This window comes from Temnothorax nylanderi, unplaced genomic scaffold (genome assembly GCF_030848795.1).
Source record: "Temnothorax nylanderi isolate EJ_2023f unplaced genomic scaffold, tnyl_v1.0 TNYL_tig0216_pilon, whole genome shotgun sequence".
NCBI lineage: Eukaryota > Metazoa > Arthropoda > Insecta > Hymenoptera > Formicidae > Temnothorax > Temnothorax nylanderi.
This window is the reverse complement of record NW_027249278.1, coordinates 265,379-289,252: the sequence shown is the minus strand read 5'-3', so window position 1 is coordinate 289,252 and position 23,874 is coordinate 265,379. Positions and strand designations below refer to the sequence as shown.

The following is a 23,874-nucleotide window of genomic DNA, read 5'->3' as shown; positions in this document are numbered from 1 at the left end:
ATAAATGAATGTCCAATGTATAGAAAAGGAGAAATCTTTTTATCACACGCGGGAAATACGTCTGTATCTTCTTCGTGTGTGTTCCGGATTCCGGAATTTAAGTTATATTTATATTTTCTCGGACGACTACAGCGTGTAAGTCGATCATGGCACGCATACACACGTTCCCGACAATGGGATCACGCGCGGGCCATGCTTCCGCATATCTGCGTCGCTTCCGAATTCGGAATTTCGCGTGTTGTGCGACGATCCGGCGAGCTCAGTTCAAGCTCGACGGACCTTTGATCGAGACCTATCCGAATCACGATAGGCAACGAGACTATTCCTTGCGCAATAACGTGTCTACGTTTTAATTACGAAGTGCGGGCGTAATTAACGATAAGGTTGTCCCAGACATTCTCATACAATCCTCAACAGTGTGCAAAAAGATTACTTATTTTCTACACCTGGACATTCAGAACAAAGCGACGTAAGCAACGTGTGCTAATACATTTTTGGAAAAATATATCTGCGAAATATCTGTAATTGCATATTATCTATAACATACTTAGACAAATATTTACTTACAGAAAATTGTATCGACAAAGAATGTATGGCTAATTTAACGCCGAAATTAATGAAGGAATTAATTCCGCAAGTCGGATTAAGAATTAAATTTTGTAAAAAATGGCAGGAACATTTTAAAACAACTGAAAACGTAACATCTGTACGTACACATTTTAGTAAGATTTATTAAAATTTTAAATAAATATTGATATGTAAAATAAAAGTATAATTATATATAATATAATTACATATATTTGGTATGAAATATATGTTACAGGAACGAGATAAAAATATTATTCCTGCACACGATACTAATAGTTCATCAGATGAAGATTATACCAATAAAGAAAATCGTTTATTTCTGAATGAACAAGCCACTACATCGTCGTCGATATTTAGAAAGTTGCAACGACCATCTGTTAAAGATATTTTAAAGGGCATAACACAGGGACGCGCAATTTTGAAGTCGTACGAGAAACAAAAATTATTAAGCAGAATATGCCGATATAATATTGTGGATTTAATTTTGTCGGAAGTTTTAAATAATATTCACGGGTAAATTTGTTATATAAATTATAAAATAATAAATGTTTTACAAGAAAAAATATATTTATATTATTATGTAATTATTTTGTAGGCCACTTAGAAATGAAGATTTTGAAGCATTATCCAAGGAAATTGAAGAATTATTTCCAACAGAAACACGCAACGCCTATTATGTTCCGCCTGTACCGAAGAAACGCTCGAAAAATAATAAATCTATAACATCACGTGTTAAACTGGTTGATAAATATAGAAATAAAATACGAAATTATAAGAAACTAACAGGATGTAGCTTGACAGACACCAGTTCTACATCTCCTTCAACATCTGCTTATAATAGCGAGTTTGAAGGTAATTACATAATAAATAGATGGATAGAATAATCGATGATATACATTAAATACTTTTTTATGTTTGTTTATATTAAAAATATTTTACTGTTTTATTTATTAATATTTCTTGTTTCTGCAGATGGATTCTGTGATTCGCGAAAGCATTTTGTGGCTTGAAAGTAATCAGTCACCATGGCAATTAGTTGAAAATCATTGGAAAGTAACTGTGGCATACAGACGAAATCAAATACAAAAATCTTCAAATAAAACTGTTGAAGAAATTTTTACTCAGTGGCCTATTTTGAAACATCCTACAGCACATACATTGATTGAAGAAGATTTTACATATCTCAAGTTAACATCAGAGGATTGTATAAAGAATTGGTTTAACTTTTTTTCTAAAATTCAGGAAATTTGTCCTGTTAAAGAAGAAAAAATTGTGAGCGAGTTACATCTTCTACTCGATGCAGATGATTTAACAGATGGTACGTTTACAAAAAAATGTATATATTCACACGAAATTATTTACTTTCTATGTTTTCAGACGCTAAAGTTGTAATACAAGTTTTGTTGCTATCTCATCTCATTTCTCCAAAAGGGAGAATTGGCATTAAAAAAAAAGAACATTTTAAATCATCTATAAGTGAATGTAAAAATAGCATGATAGTACATGCAAAGGTAAGAAGTTTTCGATGTGTGTGTGTATCTTGCATATATTACTGCTATGTATATTATTAAAAAATACATATACGAAAAATTAATAAAAGATCTTATTTTTAGAAACCTGGCGATATTAATCGTATTCAGGAAGAAAAAGTAAAACGAGCACAACAGTTAGGATTAACTGTACAACCATATGTAATAGTTGTTGGTCTTACTCTTGCAGAAGTAAATAGATTATATGTTTGCATAGATAAGGTATTATATGAAGTTTCAACGGCATTAAAAGCAGTTGATTTATGTTTCAAAATATTTCATGTATTTGATGTTAATTATTCACCAGAAAGTGAGCACATTTGGTATACACTGCAGCTTTGTCTTTACAAGTTTTCTACAAAATATATGATAAACAAATTTCATATGTAACGACAATTATTAATACTCTCAACTCCATGACAAATTAATCACTTTATTTTAGATGTATGCTATATTATTTTATGTTATACTTAAAACAGTATATTAATTATTATTTCAATAGTTTTTTAAGTTATTTTACTTATAAATATTACTTATTCCTTTAACTACATAGACTACTAAAAACATTAAAAAAGATTATTGTATAATTATCTGCCATAACATGTATATCTGTTCGTTTTGCGATAATAATTCTTTAACAGTCACATGTCTCATAGCACATTTAAAAATAATGCACAACGCCTCACATTCTACTTTTATATGTAAACAAGACAATTGTATGCGTACCTTCATAAATTTATATTCATTTAAACGCCATTTAATACTAAAACATCCCAGTCAAAATAATACAAATGTTTCTGTTATATCTGAACTGCATTCACTAAATAATAATTTGTCAGAAATTTTAAAAATTGATGACTTGTTTAAAAAGTACACTAATGCTGAAGATTTATTGAGCACAGAGGCTTGCGAACAAATAATAAACGATCCGTCAATAACGTTAAAAAAATTTGATGATATAGTAACAAGAAACGCTGCTTTATTTGTTTCAAAATTATATTCTGATAATTCTTTATCACGATCGCTTGCACATAAAATAATACAATATGTAAGCAATTTTTATAAATCAACTATTGAAATTATTATACATAAATATGAAAGTACAGAGAGTGAGCGAAATGTATCATTTAGTATAAAAGATATATGCACAATTTTACACACACACAAAATGCTTTCCTTTGAGACTTGTATTAAGCAGATTCTTACAGTTACTAAATATTTTGCAGATGATAATAAAACACACGTGTGAAAGTAAATGTAATGACATATTAACTTCTATTGTTGATGGAACTGTTTGGAAACTTATTGAAGAGCAATATGCAGAAAAAATTGTTTTGCCTTTATTACTATATTTCGATGATTTCGAAATTAACAATCCTCTTGGCTCTCACAGTGGGGTACATAAAATTGGTGCCGTATATTGTACTATTCCTACTATTCCCCAAATGAATATTCAAGTATGCTTGAAAATATCTTTTTGCTTCAATTACACAATGTGAAGGATCATTCACAGCTAGGAAACAAAAGTATATTTTGTAATCTAATAAATAAAATTAAGGATCTAGAAAGTAATGGTTTAGTTGTAAACGTTAATAGTAGGCAATATAAAATATATTTTGCGTTAGCAGGTATTGTAGGAGATAACTTAGGGCTCCACACAATTTTTGGTTTTTCCAAAAGTTTTAATTCATTATATTCGTGTAGAGCTTGTTCAGCTGATAAAATCACTCTTCAAAATTAAATATCAGAAGATTCTGAAATATTAAGAACTCGCTTAAATTATGCTGCTGATTGCGCCTCAAATACTCATGGTATCCAAGAGGAATGTATTTTCAATACAATTTCCAGTTTTCACGTTATTGAAAATATATGTTTTGATGTCATGCACGATATTTTCGAAGGCATCTTCCGATACGAAATTCCAAAAATTTTAAATTATTTTGTAAGCACGGAAAAGTTATTTTCTTTAGACACTTTGAATGATAGAATACGTCTTTTTAATTATTCTACTAGTAATGATACGAACATTCCGCCTGTCATAAATAAAACATCATTAAAAAAGAAGAAAAGGGAGAATGGTATAGGACTGACCTTATCCTCCTCCGTGTCACCGCTAGGCGAATAATAGAAAGGTATATCTTTCCTTGGGTCCGTCATGTTGCGTTGAAAGATGTCTCTTCTCTGATTGACTGGAACAGAATAACTAAATGTATGCCAGTCTACGGGCTTATATATATTGTATCTCGATGTTGCAAGAGTAAACGGCTCTGGGAAAAATAAACACGGATATAACCCACTTTGGTACCCACGATTACGCGTGGGCTATTAACTAAGAACCAGGCGCTGTAAATGATGCGTGAGTTTTATTTCTATTTGCATTTTACAACCTTATCTTCCAACCTTGACTACGCGCCAACTAAATTTGTCACACTTGAAACACAGTTCCGGTTGGAGTAGTAAAATCTCCCGAAAGTTTTATTTTTATTTCTATTTTACATATCTTCCAACCAGTATCTTTTAATTACATATCTTGGAAGATAAGGTTGTAAAATGCAAATAAAAATAAAACTTTCGCGCATCATTTACCGCGCCTGGTTCTTAGTTAGTCCGTTTTCTATATTCGTGAATTTCCATTGGAGCCTATACTTCGAATTTTAAATCACTCTGGCTGAAAGTACGCGTAATATTACAACTAATAATAGATTATTGCGATAAATATCACCACATGTCTCGGTGGTCGAATTGGTACGACACCTTCACGGAATGAAGGAAGTTCCAGGTTCGAACCCTGGCTGAGGTAATACTTTTCGCAATAATTTCTTTAGTTATTTAGATGCATATAGCATCAAAAATTAAATCGAATCGATTTAATTAGGTGTAGAGGGGGATTTTACTACTCCAACCGGAACTGTGTTTCAAGTCTGACAAATCTTGTTATGAACGTTCTCGGTAATGTCAGGATCTCGGGGTAGGATACACGACTCGGGTCAGTACAGAGAGAGAATAATCTTTATTATACTTTCGAGGAGACCGATAGCTTTCGTGGTCTCTGCGCTACTGCTAAAAAAAAATTTTAAAAAATAAAAAAAATCCATTAAAATAGTATAAGGACCATCGAAATTGAAATAAGAGAAGTAAAGGCTATAAAGGTCAGACGCAGATCTCCGTGCGTAATATCACGCCCAAGATTGGAATTGAGATCTTCGTTCGAAATTCTCCAACTTTTCAAGATGAATTCAATTATTCGTTCTCCTAATTATTTTCTTCCAGTGGAACGATCCGGGGATCCTACGATGTAGAAGCACGTTCACTTTGTGGCGCTCATTTTAGCGAGCAATTTTTAACGATCCGCTTGTAATTAAGCAGTGGTCGCTCTCTAAATGTCACCGTCGTCCGAGTTTGCGTTTGAGCTCCCGGTATATATCCCTTTATTTTACGCACGAGAGGTTTTCCCTTGTAGAAGGTGGTAAAAGACCGCACCTAATCCTATATTAATGACTGCAATTTATTTCTGACTATAAGAAACGAGGATAAGTTGCGCGAAAATTTTTCTTTAGATATAAAAGTTTGAGAGGAGTCATTATGAGGAGAGTTCGAAATAAAATACGCGAACGAATATCCGGCGCACAATCCTGCAATTTTAATAACATGTTTATATTAAAAGTTTTTAAGTATATATCTTAAACTCCGAAAGAACGAAAAAGGTAGTGAAGAACTGCCACGAAATATCTGTGAAAATGCATATATCCTTTAAGAGAAGAATACTACAATAAAATATAAAATTAACAAGTAGAAACTTGCACATTGCTTCCTCATAGTTTTTAAGTGTGCAAGTAGAAACCTGCACATTACTTCCTCTATGAGGAAGCCTATTTTTTTTATGCATAATTATTAGTAGATATTTATTAATTTGGCTTCCTCATAAAGAAAGCAATGTGCAGGTTTCTACTTGCACGCTTAAAAACTATGAGGAAGCAATGTGCAAGTTTCTATTTGCACACTTCTTTTTATGCTTAGTTAAAATTTATATTTAAGGAGAAGTATTTTAATGAAAAATGTAAATTAGAAAAAGTATAAATAATAATTGAAATAATTTTAAGTTTACTTTCCTTGAAAAATGTGCTTTCTTTAATTTCCAGAATTTCTTAGTAATAAGATCGAGAAGAGTAAATAATGTCGCGTTGACTTCTACAATCCATGTATTGGCTTCTAATCTCACGAGCCAAATCCGACAGATCCGCGAGCGGTAAAATTTTGAATTCGCAAAAATCGTGACGGTAGCTCGAGTGAAATTTAAAGAACACGCTCGATATTGGGAATGAGACGATCGGCACGATTCCCGAAAGCCGGCAATCCCCGATAATCTCGAAATAACGCTTCTCTCCTGTTCTTCTCCCTTGGTTCTCCTCCTCGTCTCTCTCACCCACAGAACAACCGTCTGTATTTTTGATGCCCGGCACACGAAGGAGACGAGCGCGCGAGGCGCGCAAGAAGGACGGCGTCGAAGAGGCTACGAGGATAGAGAAAAGGTGGAACTCCCAGATAGAGAGAGGAAAGAGAGAGAGAGAGAGAGAGAGAGAGAGAGAGAGAGAGAGAGAGAGACGCGCCGAACATTATCGTGAAAACGACTAGCGCCGTCGCTAGCAGGCGTAACTTGAGAGCCTCGCGGACCCCGCGACCATATATGTCCGCCTGTCGTTCTCTTTTTCTCGCTCGCACCGCTCCCCTGGCGAAAATTTTTAGTGAGAGATTGTGTTTGTATTTGTTTATGATGAGTTTTTTCAATGGTTACACTATTTATAAAGAGTTTTATTGATGTTTACACTGTTTGGAAGCACGTTGCAAACACTTGGTTAACCCCCTGCTGACAAAACATTTTATAAATACTTAGAAAACTATAATGGAAACGTAGACTATGTTATTAAACGCCACTTAAATATTTCATAAGAAAAACATAGCTGTGAACATCTCATAAACAATTCCGTGTTTAAATTTACATCTTATAAACAATTTAATAAATTTTTTAAAACTCAAATGAAACATCTACTCAACATTTAAGCAAACATTTTATAAACATATTATTTTTGCCAGGGTCGTCACGGCGGTCGCGGTATCTCTCTCGTGCAGCATCCACCCGCTCGCTGGACCACGACGCAATGGCCCGCGCCCCGCCCGATATCGACGCGTATACGTCAATATCGCAGTGTCGCGACACATTGCCCCAAATATCATATATAATTTCATAGGTATCAAATGTTTCGCTAACGAAACATATCATTACATATCTTCCAACCTTGACTGAAATTTAGTCGGCGCACAGTCAAGGTTGAAAGATATGTAAGATAGCAATAAAAATGAAACTTTCGCGCATCATTTACAGCGCTTGGTTCTTAGTTAATAGCCCGTTTTCTATATTCGTGCGGATCTTGAATTAAATTGTGTAATTAAATTTATATGTCGTCTAAAAACTAGGATTTTATTGTCTACACTAGTTGTCGCTCTTGCAACATCGAGATGCACCGACTAAATGTCAGACTCGAAACACAGTGCCGGTTGGAGTAATAAAATCCTTCCCTACACCTAATTAAATTGAATCGATTTAATTTTTGATGCTATATGCATCTAAATAACTGTAAAGAAATCATTGCGAAAAATATTACCTCAGCCAGGGTTCGAACCTGGAACCTCCTTCATTCCGTGAAGGTGTCGTACCAGTTCGACCACTGGGGCATGTGGTAATATTTATCGCAATAACCTATTATATTATATTGCAATATTGTCGAGATGCTGTAGCAACGCATGTTTCCTTTCTTAAAAGTTTTATTTTTTAAATGTTGGTCTGCAATATTGGTTTTCCGTGTATAGGAATTAAGTGGAAGTGATTGATGGTATAGGATAAAGATGGACGATATTTTCATTCATGATGCGTATCGATACTTTCAGACTGTATCACCCATCTCTAGTATAGGATAAACAAAATAATAATTACTTACGCGACGTAAATGGTTATATAGTTTTCCAGATAAATATGTTAATAACTACTCTTAGTTATTTAGAGAGAATCCTAAGGTCATTGCCTCACTGTGCCAGTATTATCAATGCAATTCTGCCGTAGTGACACACTGTCCGCGTTGGTCCAGTTTTGCATAGAGAACTTATTTAATATGGTTTAGCGTAATGCAAAAAAATCAAAAATCTTTAATTTTAGTGTTATATGTAGATAATCGCGTTAGCAAAATATTAAGTATTATTTCGGATAGGTATTATTCTCGTAAGGAAAGTTTCATATTAGGAAATAAGAACCTTTAGTTAAGCGTATGTCACACGCAATCAATTTTACACTGACCGTTAAACGCCTATTTTTCTTACGTCTTACGTTTTTCAGCTAATGCACAACGAGCTGATATACTTACATTTAGAATTGTTCATATTTAGATTATCGGAACATTTAAAACGTTGTGTCTGGAGGAGCAGCTTATTTGTTTACTTTTCTAAACGCGAGATTTTATCGCTCCTATTTCACGTGCTGGTTCTCGTTCCCGTAAAACAGATTGCGTGCGACGACGAAGTGTTTGGCTTGCGTACGTTGTAGTCAATTTGTGATACCAATCGTGTATTTGTGCAATATGTACCAACAGCTCAACGAATTTTGCTTCGTCTTCTCATTTTGTAATGGGTATGTTTCGTCGAGAGGATGACATATAGTTAATATATGTATTTTTTTTCCTTGAAAAATATATATTATGTACAGCGACATGTGCACATACGTATGTAACATGATATATGTATACTTATGTATATATATGTGTGTGTGTGTGTGTGTGTGTGTGTGTGTGTGTGTGTGTGTGTGTGTGTGTGTGTGTGTACATCTATGTATACTGAAGGATGGTCCGTATATGGAAAGACAACTATATAATTTTGTAACATATATAATACAACACGTATTGAAACATCCACGAACATATGATGCCTTCTCTTGCCATATATGTATCATTCGTATAATTATAACTTGCCGCTTACAGCTGTAAATGCGCTGCAATTACGTTACAAAATTTATAAAGTTATCTTCTATCCGAAATATCGAGATTACTGTCTGACATAACTTACAAGATAATTGCATGTTCGCACTGTAAAAATTGTTTGTCTTAATGTATTATTCAATTGAAAATGTATTCACGAGATATTTGAACGATTGCAGTGTTCTCGAATTTTAAATCACGCTTAATTTGTAAGTACATTTTTCTGTGCAAACGATAACTTACGAGTGAGGACTCAGATTTTTAAATCTTTCCAACAAGTCGTGTGACTATAATACATTTTCCTATCCTTTTGTTTTAAATAAGCGTCATTAGATACACGACATGTAAAAAATGCATACTTTCCTATTTCTTTTTTGTTTACTTATGTGCAATCCTTTTTAAGAAAACGATTATTTTCGCTAGTTTTAAATATGTACTTCATATGTACTCAAATCACTATGTGATTTAAGTACATATAATAAGTAAAAAATATAAAATATCAGGTAAAAAAAAAGCTGCTGATTCTTGGGAAACAGAACATTCTCACTCTGAATCTTCTTTTGTCTCGAGTGAAAATCGAATCACTCATCCTGCAAAATTTGCAGGTAATAATTGTAATTGCTCTTTTACTCTTTATTTATAGTTTGTCAAAATTTCTAGCAAGTTTTTGATACTAATAAAAATATCAGATATGTTTAGTAATAAAGAAATCAGATTTATTAGTTAAATATTCAATACAGAAGGAGAATACAATTTTATAGCTAATTTAAGTATGCAAATTGTAGGAAATAATTAAGAGATAGATTCAAAACTTGTTTAATTTTAATATTTTTGGTATTTTTCAGGAAGTTGTGATCCAAACGACTCTACAGTTAAAACTGCAATCGCCTGCTTAAAATATGACAGTATTGAGTCTTGGCCTGAACTTTTGCGCAGTTGGTCAGTGACACATCCTTTGCGCTTTCAGTATCTGAGAGAAACCAGACCGATATCGCAGCTGAATAAGGCAACGTCTTCTGTCCAACAATCGCAAGAGTCTGATGCTTTAGTGAGTGATTATTTCAAAAATTGGGGCGTGCTCGCACTACTTAATGGATATCTACTGGTGAGAAAATTGAATTTATACATGTTTTGAATGTGTGTGTGTGTGTGTGTGTGTGTGTGTGTGTGTGTGATGCTCTTTTTTTCTCCTTTCGAATTTATTCCCTTTCAAACATGCTAAATTAATTGATTTGTATATGGTTGTAGATTCAGCAAGATTTTAAAGAATTATATCCTGGAAGAGAAGATGGTTTGATATCAAAGTGGGATTCAACCCCAAAGAAGTCTTAATTAATCTTCTTAATGCTGAAATTGCTAAATCAGATGAGTATGGCAGGAAGTTACTTAAAGATTTGACTGTTACAGATACAGGTATTTATAAAAAGACTGTATTTTGTGGCTCAATTTCTTTTGTTACTTATTTGTAATTATATATTAATTTATATAACTGTTATTAATTTATTTTAACTACTTTATTTATGTTTTTCAGAAAAAAATGACGTAATTCTATTTCATTTACTGCCATCACTTTGCTGTAAAAGGACAAGAGGTGCGAGCGTAAATATACCATCTGTCGCAGAAGCCAGAAAGGTCTTTATCCTCCATGTCCTTGTAATTATCATTTATAGAAAATATTTCTATTTTATGATAATAATTAAGTACATAAACTGACTGTTTTCAAAAATATTTTGCAGATTCCGGGGGACTTGAATCGTCAAATCAAGATTCATAGCGAGTGACTGGCAAATCACGGCCTCAACTTGCAGCCGACGTTAGTATTTGTTGGACCTACTTTATCGAACATTACTGCCAGTTACGTTCAAATAGATACTGTGCGGTATGAGCTTCGTACTCCATTAAAAGCTCTGGACACGTGTTTCAAGGCGTTTCATGCGCTGGACGCTGCATATCAAGAGGAGTGCCGAGCAGTCTGGCTTTTTATTCAGAAGTATTTTTACGATTTGTATCTTAAAGAGGATGATAATATTCCTCGAGTAACAAGTATACTTAGTTCCTTAATTGAATTAGTTTCAAAGAAAATCTAGTGCTTAAGGCTATTCCACGATTTCGTTTTACGTTGCAGAACTTTTCTTATTTTAATAAAATGTATATTTGTAAGAAGTATAAGGCATAAATGCCGCGTCTAAAGTCCTCGTCAGGATGCAAGGAAGGTGCGTAGCATACAATACGAAAGACTAAACGACAGTTGCAATATGTATGCGTTCATTTAATAAATAGCGAATATTTATTTGTAGAACTGTTTTATGTTATCATGGTCAATAATCCCAAATAATAAATAATATAATAATATAACACTGAGAGAAAGGTTTTGTTACTATGTGAACAACCAACATTTTTACTGCAAGAGCTAATTAATTTTGCAATAATAGCAAAGTTTTACTGAACTTTGCTATTGCAACAAAAGGTTTTGCTATTATTGCAAAATTAATTAGCTTTTGCAGCAAAAAATGTTGGTTCACATAGTAATAAAATGTTTCTCTCAGTGAATAATAAGAAAACATTCCATTTAGTATATATTCTTACATTTTAAGAATATCTGATACTTAAGAATATCTTTAGTATATATTCTTACACATTAAGAATATCTGAAACTTAAGAATATCTTTAGAGGATTTCTCTCTTAAACTAAGAGGATCCTCTTGGCGCTTATTTTAGTGGAAAATATTATAAAGATAAGTGGTATATTCTTAAGATAAGAATACAATTTTTTCGCATCTAACGTATGAATTATGATGTTAGCTCAGCATTAAATTTTTTAGCTGAAGAAAAAAACAAAGTTTCATATAAGTCTACGTCGTGGTTTGTAAAATATATTGCTCATTGGTTTCAAATAATGACTGCGCGCCATCCTCTCTTTGCTTTGGGGAAAAATAATATAAAGGAGTATATAAAACCATAACATTTCTCAAAGAAGCTATAACTTTTTTTTCTGAATTAAAAGTTGGAAAGGATCAAAGTTGGAAACCATTTCAAACATCAGCTGTGATATCCACTACGTCATATATTCAAGTATCAGAATATTTACTGAATAAAGGTTTTAATTTTGTTATGGGTTCGAGATTCAGCCAAGATTGCTTAGAAAATGTTTTTTGCATTGTACGGCAAAAACATCCTACACCAAATTCCATTCAATTTAAAAATGATTTAAAGCTAATCACAATATCACAATATATGGCAAATGTAAGCCACGGCAATTATGAGGAAGATGATCGAACTTTTTTATCAGAGTTTTTAGAAATTTTAGAAAAGAGAAAGACAAAAAAGACTAGAACTAATGATGAAAAGAAGGAAGAAGAAGAGGACGGCAATAAGAAAATAACTGTAATATCATTAATAATAATAATATTAATGGTAATTATAATAAGCATAATAATAATAGTAATAATAATAACACAAATCTAAATAGTAATCAAAGTATAAAAGTATGATTATACAAGATTCTACACCAACTATCAATGTAACAATTCAACTTAACAATATTGAACAAAATATTTTATATTATATATTACAATGCATCGTAAGAAGGGAAAAATATTGTGCAATATGTGTACAAGCAGTGGGATCAAAAAAAGTACAAGATATATTTATGCCAAATTAACACGTTTAAAACGTATTAGCAACGCCGAGTCATTATATTTTATTAATGAAATTTCATTTAAATTTTTTCTAGCAATGGAACAAATTTTTAGAAACCACTTGCAGAGAGTCTTATCAGATTCAACTCTAAATGCTAAACAATACTTTATATCTCAAATTCAGAAACTCCCTTACTCTATTCCTAATTGTCACAACTTAAAAAATAAATTGATCGTTAGATATTGTCTGTTTAAATTAAGATCATCTTTAATAAATGTAATTTTTTAAATAAACCAAAGACTGTGAACGTGCAATCTAGTAAAACAATAGGAATGCATATTTATATTAAATAAGTGATGTATACAATTTGATTTTTCTTAATTTAATATTCTTCGTTTTTGCTAATATTCTAATTTTATAAAAAATTATTTTTTATTTTTATATTAAATAAGTGATGTATACAATTTGATTTTTCTTAATTTAATATTCTTCGTTTTTTCTAATATTCTAATTTTATAAAAAAATTTTTTTATTTTTGTATTAAATAAGTGATGTATACAATTTGATTTTTCTTAATTTAATATTCTTCGTTTTTGTTAATATTCTAATTTTATAAAAAATTATTTTTGTTAAAAAATTGATAATCTTAATCGCATAATATAATTAAATTGTCATTCATTAACGTGTTATTTTTCTTTTTCCCTTTACATATAATTTTTCTCTTTTGATAATTCAGAAGACAGCTGCTTAATTTTTTTTAATTTTAATTAGCCTTTGGCTAGTGAACATCAAAATTAAATTAGTTTATAACGAAAAATGTTGCAATTCGAAATAAATTAAAAATCTTTTTCGATATTTTTGTCTGACATATTTAATGCAGTTAAGGAAGTATTTTTTATACCTGCATGTTTCATTTATTATTAATATTATTTATTAATAATATTCAATTTTCATTAATTTTTTTGTATTTTCAGGCAAAATTATCACAAGAACTTAAGTATTTGTTATAGCTGCATGTTTTATTTATTATTAATAATACTCAATTTTTATTAATTCATTTTTATTGTTATTTTTAGGCAAAAATATCCCAAGAACGTGTAAATCAAATCATGCAGACCATTGTTATTCGTCATAGATGAATTTTCAACATAAAGTCAACAAGATTTTCTGTATCCATAATTTTTTGCGTTTTTTAAACACGAACAAAAATTTCTATAATTTAAATTCCGTTTAATTAAAAATAATTTTAAATTGTAGAGGAAAGTCCCCTATTATGAGATAGGCTCCTAATATGCGACAGCGAGGTTTCTGCTAAACTAATAGGCCCTATCTGTTGGTTCCACCATGAACTTATTGCCATGAATAAGTAACATGCCAATTATCTTATCCTTCTAATTGTATTTGTTATTTAAAATGATTGAAGGTAATTGTGAAAACTTTTATGATTAATAGTACCAAGCAATATATACCATGTAGAACATTGTCCCAAAAAGTGGAAGTTTGTATACAGCTGTAGAAATAAAGCAAAATTGACATAAAATCTCTAGAGTGATAAATTCAATATTACATTGTATAGCTTGTATTGACAGGGATAGACAGGAGAGAGAGAGAGAGAAGGACGGTACTTTAAAATACAAATTTAAATAAAATTGTTTTTTATACATTTCGTATTTTGGTTATAACTTTCTAATGAAGCATTTTGGAGATGTATGTTTATGTAACATTTTTTTCTTATTTCTGCTCATAGAACATGGTACTAAATGTAATGTATTCTGTATTTTATTCTATTTATTTTATTAAGCACCTTTTAAAAGAAAGATAAATTACAGTAAAACCTATAGAATTTTGAGTATTATATTCATAATATTTTAGGATATCTACATTAATTTCACACATAAAAGAATTGCAGAAACTACTGAATAATTTAAGGATAGCAAAATATTTAATTATTAATTACAGTTTATTTAATTTTCAACGTTTTCTAATTGATAAAGATATTATATTATCACGGTCTGGAATGTTCAGGTTTTTAATTTATCACATTCAATATTTCATCTAGAATATTATTTGTATTTTGCTCAATATTTCCGTTTCTAATTTTATTAACATATAAATTTTGATAATATTAAAAATTTATATTGTTATTTTAAATATCACTTTATTTATGATCATTTTATTATTGCCACAATATTTCAAGTGATATATTTTATGTAATATATAATACTAATTAATATGTTCCAGGTGTGATAAGAAAGGCTCATACGTATGCAACAGATGATCAGATATCAGCCCCGATAAAAACATGGTTAGCTCATGCCAAAGAACGGACTGCCAAAGAAAAAAGAGATTTCAAGGAAGTGCGAATGAAGAGGTATTTTTTGCAATCGCAAACAGAGAGGATTGATCCGCACATTTTTTTATTTTTCTACAAAGAATTCGTTTGAGTTAGCCTCGAATATAGGGTATCCTGGAATATAAGCGACCTCAATTTAAATATTTTTCTTTGGCCAATCTGGCGAAGTCAACTTTTAGTCAACGAAATTTGTTATCAAAATTCAAATCGGAGTTTCGCAGCTTGTATATTTTTAGAACGAGTCAATTGAAGGACCGCAAAAGTTATTTTTTTGAATAATAATAAGACTTCGAGAATATAGAAGTGATTGATTTTAGTTGTTTAATATTCCCTATTAATATGCCCTCATAATTAAGTTTTTGTAACTATTTCTCTTTTATTTAGTTCTGTTCCTTAATTATATTTCAAAAATGTAGAAAACTAGACTAACTTTAATGTTATTAATTGTACCGAGCGTGATGTCGTCACTTTTTTAAAAGCTTTTGTAGAACGAGTCAATTGAAGGACCTGCGAAAGTTATTTCTTTGAATAATAATAAGACTTCGAGAATATAGAACTGATTAATTTTAGTTGTTTAATATTCACTATTGCCGTATTGAATCTTTTATCCGAGAAATTCGGATTATGTCGTATAAATTCCGATTATATGATACATATATTTTATAAAATGTAGAAATATATGTGATTTATGTGATATGAACATATATGTATATGATTTATGTGATATCAAATATATATGCAATGTAAAATGAGAGACATTTTTATATCAAAAAGTAGATACTTTATATAAAAATGAATAAAAAGTGTGAAATAACATTTTTGTCTAAAGCTTTGTTTATATATGAATTAAATAATTTCACATTTTTATTTATTTTTTACATAAAATACCTACTTTTTTACCTTACACCTATATATTCCAATTATATATAAATTAATAATATGCTCAAAATATTTTATAAGTATACTGATAATATACCAGGAGATATTCTATAGTAGATACTGGTAATGTAATCAAAATATTTTTTTAATATACTCACAATATACAAAAAATATTCTCTGCAGATCTTCCTGTTCGACACAACTTTTTAAGACCGTGGTTTAAAATCGACTGATAAATTTACCGCCCGTTTACCTTTTTATAGTCTTTTTATAGCCCTCTCTTATGAGGAGGAAAGTGGGAGGACAAGGAAGTCGGCGGGGGACGAGATCGCGGAGAGGATGGAGGAAAAACTACTGATGGGCACGGACGAGGACGAAGCGGATCAGGGGGAGGGGCCGGAGGGAAGGCACTGGAAGGGGATAGGGAGGGTAATAGTAGTATTGTATTACGTAATTTGATTACCGCACGTCCACAGTGTAGATTCTGAATTATAGTGTGAGGAGGAAGGGTTGAAACTTCGGTTGAAACGCAATTTACTTAGGTAATAATTAAAAGACATATGTAACGAAAAAAAAAAATATTTTATTCAAACAGAATAAAATTAGGTAACGTTTTTTGTAATTACTAAAATACACATTTAATAACATTTAATAATTTTTAATAAAATGTATACTTGAATAAAATAACAATTTAAATATAAACTTTATTGCATATATGTTTTGTTTTTTTCTCGACTTTTTTAACAGTATTATTTCTTTTTATTTCTAAATTAAGGTGCCTTAATCGAATGTATGTTCTTGTTCGAACCGAGCATGCTAATACATTCCTTGGCGCAGAATTATTTATTTTTTTCGACACAAGGTCCGTCACTCTATCGAAAATGAAAGGTTTCCCTCGAGAGTCCATTACCATGGAATGCTAAGAATTCAGCATTCATAATTCTTCCTACATTTTCAAAATCTTTTGAAGGTTGAATACAATTTCCTCTTGAAATGCAGGACAGCCAGTCACCCGACGGAATTAACGTATGTGTTGGAACTCCTAAGTGTGATCTGATAAGTATGATCAGATTACACGCTTTGTCGGTTAGACTAGTAGTTAAGCTTCGAGCTAGACAAATAATGACAAAAGACGAAAAATGAACGAAGAAAGAAAGCTTGAGTAATTACCCGGGAAAAAAAAATTATATATAATTATATATAATTATATATAAATATATATGATTACATGTGATTATATATGAAATTTGGTGCTTCATATAAAATTATATATGGGTCCATATATCATTATATATGAGCATATATAATTCCAAGTAAAGTAGGAATCTTGTAGGTCAAAATGGAAATAAAGTATAAATATAAATAAATATAAATATAAGTAAAAGTATAAATAATAAATAAGTAAATATGTATAAATATTATTCTTAGACCAAGGAAGCGCAAGGTGACAATTTATTTAAATTTATTTAAAATGGGAACGTATGCATGATGTAAGCCTGATCTACAATGTGTTCTTTGTTTCCTGTTTTTTGCTCTTTTAACCTCTTTTATCTGTCGTCCAAGATAAAAATTGACGAATTTCAGAAGAGACTAGAAAGAGGTTAAAAGAGCAAAAAACAGGAAACAAAGAACACATTGTAGATCAGGCTTACATCATGCATACGTTCCCATTTTAAATAAATTTAAATAAATTGTCACCTTGCGCTTCCTTGATCTGATCAGACCATGCAAATAATTAATATTTATTTGAAAAACACAAAAAAAAATTAAATATAATGCCATGAAAAAGAAGTAAAATAATAGTATTATTTCAAGTATATTTATTAGAATGAGTAATATCACATAAAATATATATATTTTGTACACAAAATTGAATTTAAAGGAATACGTACAATATTTTAGAAATTTAGAAAGTATCTCTCAAAATTGCTGTAGTCTTAATATATAGGATGTAGAAGATATTTAAAATGTATAAAATACAGTAGAAAGTAAAATAAAATTATGAAATGTAACAGATAGCGTAATGAGAGGCGTAGAAATTTACAAAAGGATACCGAATTCCTACATTATAATGTAGGAATTCGGTATCCTTTTGTAAATTAGAATTATTATGTAATTTGATGTAAATCATTTCTGAAACCAGTCGTTTAGATACATGTTTACCGAATTCCTACAGGATAATCTACAATGTGTTCTTTATGCTTCCTGTTTTCTGCTCTTAACCTCTTTGCGACTATCTCGTATTTCGCAATTCCGTCGCGTAACGTGATGTTTCTAGTCTCTTCTGAAATTCGTCAATTTTTATCTTGGGACGACAGAGAACAAAAAACATCGCGTTACGCGACGTGAATTGCGAAATACGAGATAGTCGTAAAGAGTTTAAAAGAGCAAAAACAGGAAACAAAGAACACATTGTAGATCAAGCTTACATCATGCATACGTTCCCATTTTAATAAATTTAAATAAATTGTCACCTTGCGCTTCCTTGATCTGATCAGACGATGCAAATAATTAATATTTATTTGAAAAACACAAAAAAAATTAAATATAATGCCATGCAAAAGAAGTAAAATAATAGTATTATTTCAAGTATATTATTAGAATGAGTAAATCACATAAAATATATATATTTTGTACACAAAATTGAATTAAAGGAATACGTACAATATTTTAGAAATTTAGAAAGTATCTCTCAAAATTGCTGTAGTCTTAATATATAGGATGTAGAAGATATTTAAAATGTATAAAATACAGTAGAAAGTAAAATAAAATTATGAAATGTAACAGATAGCGTATATAGATAGACCGGCCCCTGCCGTAAGAGCACGCGTAGCAAAATAGACGGTGCAGACATAGCCGTGGATATGGTCCTCTCTCTCTTCTGATCGCTTGGTGGGGATAGAAGTCTAGACTAGTGGGGACTAGTAGGGAATAGGAATGGGTAAAACGCACACATTGCTCGTCAGTAGATGAAAGGCAGTTGGAGGGGAAGATACATTGACGTGCACACAGAAATTTACCGATGAAAAGTCACATCTTCCTCCATACCAAGTTCTTTCTTACAGATACAGCATATTTGTGCCATTATTTCCTCTTACTTGAATTGTCGCATCAGCTGAATTTCTGTGTGCACGTCAATGTATCTTCCTCTCCAACTGCCTTTCATCTACTGACGAGCAATGTGTGCGTTTTACCCATTCCTATTCCCTACTAGTCCCCACTAGTCTAGACTTCTATCCCCACCAAGCGATCAGAAGAGAGAGAGAGGACCATATCCACGGCTATGTCTGCACCTATTTTGCTACGCTGAAACGCAAAACGTTTCTCAGAAACTTTGGGTTTTAAAAAGCATCAGAAAGATACGTGTGAACGACTCGCGAATTCGTCGGATTCGCCAAAATATTTGCCACGCGCATTTTTAGATGATGTAACCGACCGTTTTCACCCGAGACAGAAACAGAGACAGGCCGAAGGCTGCGAGGAACTTTCAAATCCAATTCCGCGCATTATTTGTGACGCTGTATTAGGCAATTGCCGTCTAATACTGGGTCTAGGTCCTTCTCGGACGAGGAATACTAAATTGCCTCTTGTCAATCGTCGCGCGTGGCGACACAATTCGCTATTCACCATTTTGAAAAAGACGAAACTGGACGGTGATGGCAATTCGGAATTTCTAATTACAAAAGCTAGAGAACGAAAAGTTTAAAAAGAAATCTAAGATTTACACAAATATTCTAAAGGACTCGCCATGTGTATCCTTCCCCGAACAGAGCTATTTTTGTTTCCCGTTTGCAAGATATATAATCTGCGCAGGAAATGTTCTAATTTACTTATACAGAGTGAAATCTTCATCTTTCAAGAATATAATAATGGTTTTCCATAAATATTTGAATAGTTAAAACTATTTTTAAGAAACAATGATTAATACAGAAGATATTAATCTGAAATTTTATTTTTTCGTTTGGTTTATCGAATTTGAAACATTTCATGACGCGTCAAATAAAAATTTCAACAAAAAATCAGAAAAATTTATCAAGATTATTCTTACGTCAGGATACATTTATTGACGCGCTATTTTCATCTTTTTAGGAGCAGTGGCACCGATTAATTTCAAGCGATGTCAATTTCATAATCGTTAAGTGGTCTTCAATTCGCGAACGAGCGAGTCTAGAAGTTTTACGGGCGGCGCGGCACGAAGGGGAGAGGACCTGTCCCGGATATTTCGTAATGCAATGTATTGCGTCGCAACGAGACGCTGAATCTTCTCTCGCCGAATCGCCATAATTTAACGCGCTACACTAGCATAACGACGATCACCGACGCGTAATAAACGGCTCTCCGCGAGGAGGTCCGCTGAACAAACGTGCGTCGCGAAGCCGAAGAACTCGAGGGCTGCGGCTTAATTACGTAATTTTTCTGATGCTTGAGCGAAGCTTCTAAGTGAATTGTCAATCATCGCGTCGAGGATCAATCCGGAGTCTGCTTTCCCACGGATGTATCGGAAGAATCTATTATTTCTTTTTTTTTTCGCCAGCAATCTTATGTCTTGACTCAAAGACATCTAGTGGTCAAGAATATATAAACCATTTGCAACGTAGTTCTGCAGAAAAGATTTGATTATATCGCAGGAGCATTTCCGGGCAAGGTCATCAAGTTCTATGTATAGAATTTTCATTGCAAATTCCAGGCGCACAGTGGGAAATTCTGTGCTGTTTTTAGACAAAATTCTTGTGACAGCACAATTTTTAAGATATCCCGTTGATTTTTTTTTTTAAATCCTCAGGAAGACTTGTGCATTAATGCAGTACTGCGGAAATATATTTGTCGCACAACGAAAATTGTTAAACATAGAGTGCAATCCAGTAAATATGAAATTCATATGCAAAAAACGGTAATCCCTTCATAGACACAAGCTTCTAGGGTATAGTTTAACCGAGATGGATATCATTTTAATTATATTTCAAGTCGTTGATAACAAATTCAAGCTTTAAATTTCAAAATTAATTTGTTTAAACAAATTATCTCAAAGTAAGATGTTTTATAAATTTTTATTTCAAAATCTGTGGATAGAATTACATAGAAAAAACATAGTAGGCCTTCAAAGTAATATCTTTTAGATCCAAATTGTTAATAATAATTTACGATTATTTTTTTAACTTAAAGTATAATATCTCCTATATCTTTATTTAAAGGAATTAACGGAAGATCATCAAGCGAAATGAATATAATTTTCATGATTTTTGATAGCTGATTACAAATTTAACCTCAGAATTGCAAAATTAATTTGTTTAAACAAATTTATTTAAACAAATTATCTGAAAATAATATTTTTTATGAATATTTATTTCAAAATCATTCTGCAGATGGAATTACATAGAAAAAATAGAAAAAGCCTTCGTAGTAACACCTTGTAGATCTATTGTTAATAATAAAGGTTGATTATTTTTTTATAATATTTTTTATTTAGTATTACACAATAAATATATATTTGAATAATTTTCTCTGAGTTTTTGTTTAATGATAATAGTAATTTTCTTTTATGATTAACTGTCTTTGGTTATCGTTTTTAATATTAAAAGATATCCCTTGGGAAAATATACTTTAAATAAAATTAAAGTTCTTAAAAGTAATCTTAAAAATTTAAGAGTTTACTTAAGAAATTTTTAGGTAAATTAAAGTGTGTAAAAGGTTAATCTAAAGTAATTTAAGAAATTTTAAAGTATTTCAAAACTGACTGTAAAAAAATCTTAGAAAACCAAAGGTTTTAAAAACTGACTTTAAAATAGTATTCTGGTACTCTAAAGGAGTGGAAAAGTAGCTTTAAAGTAATTTTAATAAATCTTAAGTAATTATAAGAAAACATTAAACTTTAAAGTTTTTTTATGAATCTCGATCTTAACTTAAAAGTTACAAGGAAGCAAACTTTTAAGAAGATTTATTTCATGTGGTTAAATCTTCAAGGTTTAAAGTTATAAAGTTAAAGTTATAAGTATTTTAAAGTTATAAGGTTTACAGTTATAGAGGATAACTTTTAAGTTATTTTCTTTATTATTATTTCTATATTGCATCTGGAATTTTTAAAGTGCTTTAATACTTACCTTAAAATTTACTTATCCCTGAAATAATTATTTAACTGAATTTGTTTCTTAAGATAATTTTTGAAAAATTATATATTTGCGCTGGTTATGACATATGTAGACTACCCTTGGGAAAATTTACCTTAGAAATCTTTAAAAAAAATCTTAAAACTTACTTTAAAGAAAAATTTAAGGTAAATTTGGACACTTTAAAACTATTGTTTAAGGTAATCTTATAACTATAAGGCAACTTACTTCGTAGCCTCTTCTTCGTATAAATGCTAGAGGAAAAACGAATATTTACCCGACAAAAAAAATTATTTATTTCGAAATTTTATTACTATTTTTTAACTAAATTTGTTTCTTAAGATGCAGTCTATGATTATAAATATTTTCTCGTATTTGAAAAAACACTTACCTTGGTGGGATTCGAACTCGGGACCTCTGGATCGTGAGCCAACTGCCTTACGTGGTAGACTACTTCTTAATTTAATGTAAGTGTTATATATAGTCTACATATGTCATAACCAGCGCAAATATATAATTTTTCAAAAATTATCTTAAGAAACAAATTCAGTTTAATAATTATTTCAGGGATAAGTAAATTTTAAGGTAAGTATTAAAGCACTTTAAAAATTCCAGATGCAATATAGAAATAATAATAAAGAAAATAACTTAAAAGTTATCCTCTATAACTGTAAACCTTATAACTTTAAAATACTTATAACTTTAACTTTATAACTTTAAACCTTGAAGATTTAACCACATGAAATAAATGTTCTTAAAAGTTTGCTTCCATGTAACTTTTAAGTTAAGATCGAGATTCATAAAAAAACTTTAAAGTTTAATGTTTTCTTATAATTACCTAAGATTTATTAAAATTACTTTAAAGCTACTTTTCCACTCCTTTAGAGTACCAGAATACTATTTTAAAGTCAGTTTTTAAAACCTTTGGTTTTCTAAGATTATTTTACAGTCAGTTTTGAAATACTTTAAAATTTCTTAAATTACTTTAGATTAACCTTTTACACACTTTAATTTACCTAAAAATTTCTTAAGTAAACTCTTAAATTTTTAAGATTACTTTTAAGAACTTTAATTTTATTTAAAGTATATTTTCCCAAGGGTATATATAACACTTACATTAAATTAAGAAGTAGTCTACCACGTAAGGCAGTTGGCTCACGATCCAGAGGTCCCGAGTTCGAATCCCACCAAGGTAAGTGTTTTTTCAAATACGAGAAAATATTTATAATCATAGACTGCATCTTAAGAAACAAATTTAGTTAAAAAATAGTAATACAATTTCGAAATAAATAATTTTTTTTGTCGGGTAAATATTTGTTTTTCCTCTAGCATTTATACGAAGGAGAGGCTACGAGGTAAGTTGCCTTATAGTTATAAGATTACCTTAAACAATAGTTTTAAAGTGTCCAAATTTACCTTAAATTTTTCTTTAAAGTAAGTTTTAAGATTTTTTTAAAAGATTTCTAAGGTAAATTTTCCCAAGGGTAATACCACTTAATTGGCATCGCTCGTACGAAAAGCAATAAAATTTTCAGCGCTGTCATTAGACAGTCTTTTCATTTACATGTGATAAGCAGAATTTTAAACTTTGCATAATTATATTAAATTTTAACAAGTTTATTTGTTAAGACATATATATATATATATAAGTCCCGCATATTCTTCATAGGTTTAACTTAACGTCCAACGGCAGTGGAAGTGGGACACCCCGTAGCTAACGCTAACTGCAATCCGAAGCCGGTTTAAAGTTTCCACGCTACCCC

The 23,874-nt window shown here is 30.9% G+C and overlaps 1 long non-coding RNA gene and 1 pseudogene across 1 annotated transcript; both read left to right on the top strand.

The window, feature by feature from the left end:
• Positions 1-299: 299 nt before the first annotated feature.
• LOC139779261 (uncharacterized) lies at positions 300-2,559 on the top strand (annotated as a pseudogene).
• A 7,044-nt stretch (positions 2,560-9,603) lies between these two features.
• LOC139779265 (uncharacterized) lies at positions 9,604-11,435 on the top strand. Its single transcript, XR_011719841.1, has 5 exons — positions 9,604-9,741; positions 9,982-10,241; positions 10,385-10,549; positions 10,668-10,768; positions 10,873-11,435. It is a non-coding gene; the product is annotated as an uncharacterized lncRNA (long non-coding RNA).
• The last annotated feature ends 12,439 nt before the right edge of the window (positions 11,436-23,874 follow it).